This window comes from Coturnix japonica, unplaced genomic scaffold (genome assembly GCF_001577835.2).
Source record: "Coturnix japonica isolate 7356 unplaced genomic scaffold, Coturnix japonica 2.1 chrUnrandom512, whole genome shotgun sequence".
NCBI lineage: Eukaryota > Metazoa > Chordata > Aves > Galliformes > Phasianidae > Coturnix > Coturnix japonica.
The window spans coordinates 58,080-67,582 of NW_015439900.1; the positions used below are offsets into that span (position 1 = coordinate 58,080).

Here is a 9,503-nt window from a genome sequence, read left to right on the forward strand (position 1 = left end):
ATCTATTGGGGCCCATTTTGGGGTTGGATCTATGGCGTTATCCATTAAGGATTGGATCTATGGGGCCGATTTCTGGGGTTGGATCTATGGGGCCCTATGGGGTTGGGATCTATTGGGGGTCCATTTTGGGGTTGGATCTATGGGGCCCATTAGGTTAAAATGTATTGGGGCCCATTGGGGCTTGGATCTAATTGGGGCCCATGCGGGTTGGATTCTTATGGGGGCTCATTGGGTTGGATCTATGGGGCCCTATTAGATGAATTCTATGGGGGCCCATTTGGATTGGATCTATGGGGCCCATTAGATTAAATCTCTATTGGGCCGATTTGGGTTTGGAATCTATGGACCGATTTGGGGCGGGGGGGTTGGATTCTTATCGGGGACCATAGAGTTGGATCTATGGGGCCCCATTTTTTGGGTTGGAATTCTATGGGGCCCATAGGGGTTGGATCTATTGGGATCCCATATTTTGGGGGTTTGGATCTAGGGGCCCATGGGGTTAAATCTATGGCGGCCCATAGGGGTTGGATTCTATGGGTCCATTTGGGATTGGATCTATGGGGGGCCCATTAGATTTGGATCTATGGGGGCCATAGGGTTGGAATTCTATGGGGTCCATTGAGGTGATCTATGGGGTTTCCATTTAGGGTTGGATTCCTATGGGGCCCATTAGATTGGATCTATGGCCCATTGAGGCTATGGATCTATGGGGCCCATTGGGGTTGGAAATCTTATTGGGGCCCATTTGGGTTTGGTCCTATGGGGCCCATGGGTTGGATCTATGGGGGGTTCCATTGGGGGTTTGATCTATGGCGGCTCATGGGGGTTGGATCTATGGGGTCCATTAGATTGGATCTATGGGACCATTTTGAGTTATCTTATGGGGGGCCCATAGGGTTGTATGCTATTGGGGGCCATAGGGGTTGGATCTATGGGGGGCCCATTTGGGGGTGGAAATCTATGGGGGCCCATTAGATTAAGTCTATGGGGCCCATAGGGTGGATCTAATGGGGGCCTATTGGGGTTGGATCTTATTGGCGGGCCCATTAGATTAGTCTATGGGTCCCATGGGTTGGATCTTATGGGCCCAGTAGTTGTTGTGTCTATGGGGTCTTTTTAGGATGTGTGGGGCCCATTTGATATTCTTATTGGGGTTGGAAAATCTGTGGGGCTCATTGATGGTCTATGGGGTCGGAATCTAATGGTCGAATCTGTGGGGTCGGATTCTTGTGGCGGTTTCATTGATATCTATGGGTGGGATCTGTGGGTTCATTTGATATCTATGGGTGGATCTGTGGGGCTCATTGATGTCTATGGGGTCAACTATGGGATGGTCGGATCTATGGGGCGGGGATCTTTGGCTCAATTGTATGGTCTTATGGGGTCGATCGATTCCTGTGGGGTCGTGATCTGTGGGGTTCATTTGATATCTATTGGCGTTTGGATTCTGTGGGGCTCAATTTGTGATGTCTATGGGGTCAGATCTATGGGGTCGGATCTATGGGCGGGATCTGTGGGGCCTCATTGATGTTCTTATGGGTCGGATCTGTGGGGTTCATTGATATCTTATGACGGGGTGGGGATTTCTGTGGGGCTTCGTTATTTATTGGGGTTGGATCTATGGGGTGAGATCTTGTGGGGTCATTGGATATCTATTGGGGTTGGATCTATTGGGGTGGGATCTGTGGGGGCTCGTAATTAAAAAAAACAAAAAAAAGTTATGGGGGTTGGATCTATGGGGTTGGAATCTGGGGTTATTGATATCTATTGGGGTCGGATCTAATTGGGTTAGATTTGTGGGGCTCATTGATGTCCTATGGGTCGGATCTATGGGGCTCATTGAGATCTATGGGCTGGAGGGATTTATTGCGGCTAGGAGTTGGGTTTATAGTTTTGGTAGGGGAAAATCTATGGGGCTGGCTATGGGGCTGGTGTGTGTTATGGGGTTGGTAGGCGATCTATGGGGCTGGCTAGTGGGGCTGGCTGTTTTTTTTTTTGTTGTTTTTTTACGGAGGGGTGTTAGGGGATCTTAATGGGGCTGGCTGTGTGTTACGGGTTGCCGTAGAGGGATCTATGGGGCTGGGCTTATGGGGCTGGCTGTTGTGTTATTGGGTGTTGGTTAAGGGGAATCTATGGGGGCTGGCTATGGGGGCTGGCTGTGTGTTACGGGTTTGGTAGGGATCTGTGGGCTGGCATATGGGGCTGGGCTGTGTGTTCATGGGTGGTAGGGGAATCTATTGGGGCTTGGCTTATGGCGCTGGCTGTGTGTTAACGGGGGTTGGTAGGGATCTGTGGGGCTGGCTATGGGCTGGCTTGTGTTTATGGGGTTGGTAGGGAATCTATGGGGCTGGCTATGACGGGAGGGCGGGGGCTTAGCTGTTGTTATTTGGGGCTTATAGTCAGGCTGACACCCCATAGACCCCAATAGATACCCCCCAAACCCCATAGACCCCTATTGACACCCCATAGACCCCTATTGACACCCCATAGACCCCTATACACACTCACTCACTCTACAGACCCCATAGACCCCAATAAAGTCTCACCCCACAGACCCCCATTGACACTCACTCACCCCATAGACCCCCCACAGACCCCATAGACCCCTACTGACACCCCCCAGACCCCACAGTCCCCAATAGACACCCCACAGACCCATAGACCCCTACTGACACTCATTCACCCCACAGACCCCAATAGACACCCCACAGACCCCTACAGACACCCCACAGACCCCTATAGACACTCATTCACCCCATAGACCCCACAGACCCATGTTGTCACCCCATAGACCCCTACTGACACCCCATAGACCCCTATTAACACTCACCCCATAGACCCCAATAGACACCCCCAGACCCCATAGACCCTGACACCCCCCAAACCCCATAGACCCCTATACACATCCACTCACCCCACAGACACCCCATAGACCCCTATTGACACCCCATAGACCAGTCATTCACCCCATAGACCCCAACAGACACCCCATAGACCTCTATTGACACCCCATAGACCTCCACAGACCACTCACTCACCTCATAGACCCCAAAAGACACCCCCCAGACCCCATAGACCCCTATTGACACCCCATAGACCCTTATTGACACCCCCCAAACCCCATAGACCCTTATTGACACCCCATAGACGCTAGTGAACGCTCACATACCCCACAGACCCCAATAGACACCCCCCATACCCCATAGACCCCTATTGACACTCACTCACCCCATAGACCCCTATTGACACCCCACAGACCCCATAGACCCCTATTGACACTCACTCACCCCATAGACCCCTATTGACACCCCACAGACCCCCTCCCCAGACCCCACAGACCCCTGACACCCCACAGACCCCTATAAACACTCACTCACCCCATAGACCCCAATCCTCACCCCATAGACCCCTACTGACACTCACTCACATCCACATCCACTCACCCCACAGACACCCCATAGACCCCATTGACCCCAATAGACACTCACTCACCCCATAGACACCCCATAGACCCCTATTGACACCCCATAGACCCCTATTGACACCCCATAGACCCCATAGACCAGTCATTCACCCCATAGACCCCTATTGACACCCCATAGACCCCATAGACCAGTCATTCACCCCATAGACCCCTATTGACACCATTAGACCCCATAGACCAGTCATTCACCCCCACAGGAACCCTATTGTACACACCATAGGGGACCCCATAGACCCAATAGGACATCCCATGTAGACCCCTATTGACCACTCACCCCCACAAGACTCCAGTGGACACCCCCCAAAACCCATAGACCCCTACTGACACTCACTCACCACAAGACCCCAATAGACACCCCACAGACCCCATAGACCCCTACTGACACTCACTCACCCCATAGACCCCAATAGTCACCCCATAGACCCCTATACACATCCACTCACCCCATAGACACCCCATAGACCCCATTGACCCCAATAGACACTCACTCAACCCCGAAGACACCCCATAGACCCTATGTGACACCATAGACCCCTATTGACACTTCACTCACCCCATAGCCCCCAATAACCCCCCCCAAACCCCACAGACCCCAACAGACACTCACCCCATAGGACCCCTCCTACTCGACAACTCACTCACCATAGACCCCAATAGTCACCCATAGACCCCTATACAATCCACTCACCATAGACACCACACCATTAGACCCTTATACACATCACTCACCCCATAAAACCCCCTATTGACGCCCCATAGACCTTTTCTACTTGATGCTCCATAGACCACCAATAACCATCCACTCACCCCACTAGACCCAATAGACTCCTACTATCACCCCATAGACCCCAATGAACACTCATTCACCCCATAGACCCCCTCCCCAGACCCCACAGACCCCTACTGACACTCACTCACCCCACAGACCCCAATAGACACACATAGACCCATAGACCCTGACTATAAGCGACTCACACTTCACCCACATAGACCCCAATAGACACGCCCCACAGACCCCAAGACCCCTATTAACACTCACTCACCCCTAGACCCTTATATCGACATCACTCACCCCACCAGGACAACGGCCCATAGACCCCACTTGACGCCCAAATAGACACCTCCACTCACCCCGATAACACCCATAGAACCCCTATGTGACACCCCATAGGGAACCCCTATGTGACACTCAAGCTCACCCCAAGCCCCCAATAACCCCCCCAACCCCACAGACCCAACAGACCAACTTCACCCCGGATAGGAACCCCTAACTGACACTCACCCCCCATAGACCCCATAGTCAACCCCATAGACCCCTATACACATCCACTCACCCCATAGGACACCCCATAGGACCCTTGATACACCATCCACTCACCCCATAAACCCCTATTGACGCCCCATAGATCCCTACTGATGCCCCATAGACCCCTATACACATCCACTCACCCCATAGACCCCAATAGACACCCCACAGACCCCAGATTTGAACACTCAATTCACCCCATTAGTACCGCTCTCCCAGACCACAGACGCCTTACTGAAACACTCAACTCACCCCCACGAGACGCCCATAGACACCGACAAATAGACACCCCATTAGCACAATCCACTCACCCCATAGACACCCCATTAGTCACCAACAGGACACCCCTCCGATTGACACGCCATAGACCCAGTCACTCACCCCGCAATAGACCCCAATAACCGCCCTATTGACACCCCCATAGACCCTTACTGACACACCCCACAGACCCCTACTGACACCCCATAGACCCCCACAGAACCCATAGACCTATAGACACCCCAGCAGACCCCTACTTGACACCCCATGGACCCCATAGACCCCATGACCCACTCACTCAACCCCCAGACACCCATAGACACCCCCAATAGACCCTTAGACCCCATTAGACACCACCACAACGTCAAATAAAAACTCACCCCATAGACCCATACACAATCCACTCACCCCACGACCCCTATTGGACACCCACTAGACCCTATTGGACACCCATAAGACACCCCACTAGACCCCAATAGGGACACCACTCACCATAGGACCCCTACTGAACACCCCATGAGACCCTATATGAGTACCCCCATAGACGCGCCTCATTGACACCACTGACCCTAGTAGACCCCATTAGAACACCCACAGACCACAAAGTACACAGATGCCACTCATCCCATAGACCCCTCTGAACACGCCCATAGGACACCCATGAGACCCCAATAAGACAGCTCACTCACCCCATAGACACCTATCTGACACCCCATAGACCCTACTGACACCCCATAGACCCAAATCACATCAGTCAACGCAACACCATCTAGCCCCCAGACACCCCATAGACCCCCACAGACCCCTATTGACACCACCATAGACCCCAGACATAGACACTCACTACCCCCAAGACACCCCATAACCACCCCATAGACCCTATAGACCCCCATTAGACACCCAAGCAAGGCCCACATACCTCGCCAACCCAATTAGACACCCCACAGACCCCAACAGACCACTCACTTCACCGCCCATAGACACCCCATAGACCCCTATGACCACATTGCCCTCACGCCCCAGGGTGTACACACCTCCGACTGACACCCCACTAGACCCCTATTTAGACACGCCCATACGAACGCCCAAAGGAGCGCCCGAGAGTCAGAGCGGACGGGTTACGCAACCCGCAGCGAGGACCCTAAATTGAATGCACATAGAACGCCACAATAAGGACACTCATCACCCACAGTGACGAAGTGCCTGCTCGGAGTGAGGGTTAACGGGCTCTCGCGGTCGTGGTGCGGGTGGGACGCATACATACGCTGCTCCTCGGGGCGCTCAGGCCCCCTCGATGAGGAGGCGACGTGCGCATGGCTCACCCCAGAGGTGACGGTTGCCCCGGGTGGAGGCGCGCGCGGTGGGGGCTGGCCGCGTGTGGTGTAGACCCGTCGGGGGTAGACCCATTTAGGACACTCAACACAGACCCTCACTCAGCCCATAGACTACCCACAGTGGGAGCGCCCCCCCAATAGCACACTCCTCACCCCGATAGGACCGCGCGGTGCGGCGGGTGATTACCCATAGACACCCCATAAGACCCCAATAGGACACTCATCACCCCATAAGGACCCCTATTGATTATCCACTAGACCCCTTACAGACCCCAATAGGACACCTCCACTCACCCCAGATACCCCATTGGACACCCCATAGACCCTATAGACCCCCATTAGACACCCCACAGACCCCTCCACTCACCCCATAGCACCCCATAGACCCCTATAACATTCCACTCATCCATTAGGACACCCTACTGACACCCGCACAGACGCCCTATTGGACACCCCATAGACACCCCATAAGACCCCAATAGACACTCAACTCACCCCACCCAGACCCCTTTGACACCCCATAGCGACCCGTATAGAACACTCACTCACCCATAGACCCCCTATTGACACCCCATTAGACCCCAATAGAACACATCACTCACCCCATAGACCCCTATTGACCACCCCATAGAACCCCAATAGACACTCACTCACCCCAATAGACCCCTATTGACACCCCATAGACCCCATAGACCCCAATAGACACTCACTCACCCCCAGTTAGACCCCTTATGGACACCCCATAGACCCCATAGACCCCCAACAGACACTCACTCCACCCCATAGGACCCCTATAGGCACCCCATAGACCCCACTCCACCCCATAGACCTATTAGACAACCCCACGACCCCTATTGACACCCCATAGACCCCTATTGTCACCCCATAGACCCTATAGACCCCACAGACCCCTATTGTCACCCCATAGACCCTATAGACCCCACAGACCCCTATTGTCACCCCATTTAGACCCTAATAGACCCACAGACCCCTATTGTCACCCCATAGACCCCTATAGACCCCCCATTAGACCCCACAGACCCTTTGTCACCCCATAGACCCCTATTGACACCCCACATACCCCTATTGTCACCCCCATAGACCTATAGACACCCCAGTTAAGAACCCCACAGACCCCCAATAGAATCCACTGCACCCATAGACCCTATTGACACCCCATAGACCCCATAGACCCAATAGAACACTCACTCACCCCATAGACCCCTACCCTGACACCCCAGTTAGGACCCCCACAGAAACCCATTAGGACCCATTATAGACACCCATAGACCCCCTGATTTGTCAGCCCCACAGACCCTATAGACACCCCAATAAGACCCTAAAATTGTACCCCATAGACCCCTATAGACCCCAATAGACCCTTATTGTCACCCCATAGACCCCTATTGTACACCCATCAGACCCATACCGACCCCATAGACCCCTAGTTGTCACCCCATTAGACCCTATTGTCACCCCATAGACCCTATATTTAGACCCCACAGACCCCTTTGTACCCCATAGGACCCTATAGACCCCATAGACCCACAGACCCCTAATGTCCCCCCATTAGGACCCCTATTGGACACCCCATAAGACCCTATAGACCCCTAGACCCCCACAGACCCCTTATTGTCACCCCATAGACCCATAGACCCAATTTAGACCCCACAGACCCCCTATGTCACCCCATAGACCCTATAGGGACCCCACAGACCCCTATTGACACCCCATAGACCCTATAGACCCATAGACCCCTATTGTCACCCCATAGTCCCCTATTGTCACCCCATAGACCCTATTGTCACCCCATGAGACCCTATAGACCCCACAGACCCCTACCTGACACCCCATAGAACTATCAGACCCCAGTTTAGAACCACAGACCCCTATAGGCACCCATAGGACCCGCTATGACACCCCATTAGACCCCTTATTGTCACGTGAGACCCTTTATAGACCCTCATAGGACCCCACAGACCCCCATAGACCCCCACTAGACCGCCTATAGGCACCCCCTAGACCCCCCCTCACCCCATAGACCCTATGACACCCCATAGACCCTATAGAACCCCAGTAGACCCCATCAGACCGTCTATTTTGACCCACCCCATTAAGACCCGATAGACCCCTACTGACACCCCATAGAACCCCATTAGACCACCTACTGACACCCATAGACCCTATAGACACCCCATAGACCCCATAGAACCCCTATAAGACACCCCACAGGACCCTACAGACACCCCATAGGACCCCATTAGACCCTATAGACACCCCATAGACCCCATGAAAGACCCCTATTGACACCCCACATCGACCCCTATTGACACCCATAGACCCTATAAGAACCCCATAGACCCCCACAGAACCCCCATAGACCCCACCAGACCCTATTAGGCACCCCAGAGACCCCCTTATTGAACCCCATCAGCAACCCCTATTGCTCAACCGCCATAGGACCCTTATAGACCCCATAAGACCCCAACAGACCACCTATTTCACCCCATAGACCCTTATAGACCCCATAGACCCTATAGGCACCCCATAGGACCCTATAGGACACCCCATAGACCCCATAGAACCCTATAGACCCCACAGCCCCCCCCATGGCCCAGCTCACCTGTTTATGGGGGGGCTATGGGGGGGGGCGGTCGCCGTGGGGCCGCACCGTCGGTGTGTGGGGCTGCGCCGTGGGGCAGGAAATGGGGGGAACCAACAGGGGAAATAACCAGCCCGTAACGTGGAAGAAATAGGGTCTGTATTAAGGTTATAGGGTTACCTATAGGGTTATTACATATAGGGGTTGGGTTATTACATATAGGGTTACCTATAGGGTTTATTACATATAGGGTTACCTATAGGGTTATTACATATAGGGTTACCTATAGGGTTGGGTTATTACATATAGGGTTACCTATAGGGTTGGGTTATTACATATAGGGTTACCTATAGGGTTGGGGTTGGGGTTATTATATATAGGGTTACCTATAGGGTTACCTATAGGGTTAGGGTTGGGGTTGGGGTTGGGGTTATTATATATAGGGTTACCTATAGGGTTACCTATAGGGTTAGGGTTGGGGTTGGGGGGAGGAAGAGTTGGTTATGAGGGGCTGGTATA

At 53.2% G+C, this 9,503-nt stretch overlaps 1 protein-coding gene across 9 annotated transcripts in view; it reads right to left on the minus strand.

The window, feature by feature from the left end:
- LOC107307219 (uncharacterized protein DDB_G0271670-like) overlaps positions 1–9,503 on the minus strand; it is a 34,408-nt gene that overhangs the window by 12,132 nt on the left and 12,773 nt on the right. For 3 of the 9 annotated variants that reach the window (XR_001552361.2, XR_001552362.2, XR_004305789.1), the window contains exon 2: positions 8,957–9,141. The exons of 1 other annotated variant lie outside the window; for it this stretch is intronic. The gene's annotated coding sequence lies outside the window, so the exon portion shown is untranslated. Of the gene's footprint in view, positions 1–8,956; positions 9,165–9,503 lie in introns of those variants that run through there. 5 more of the 9 variants (XR_004305788.1, XR_001552364.2, XM_015850696.2 and 2 more) reach the window with 4 other exon arrangements.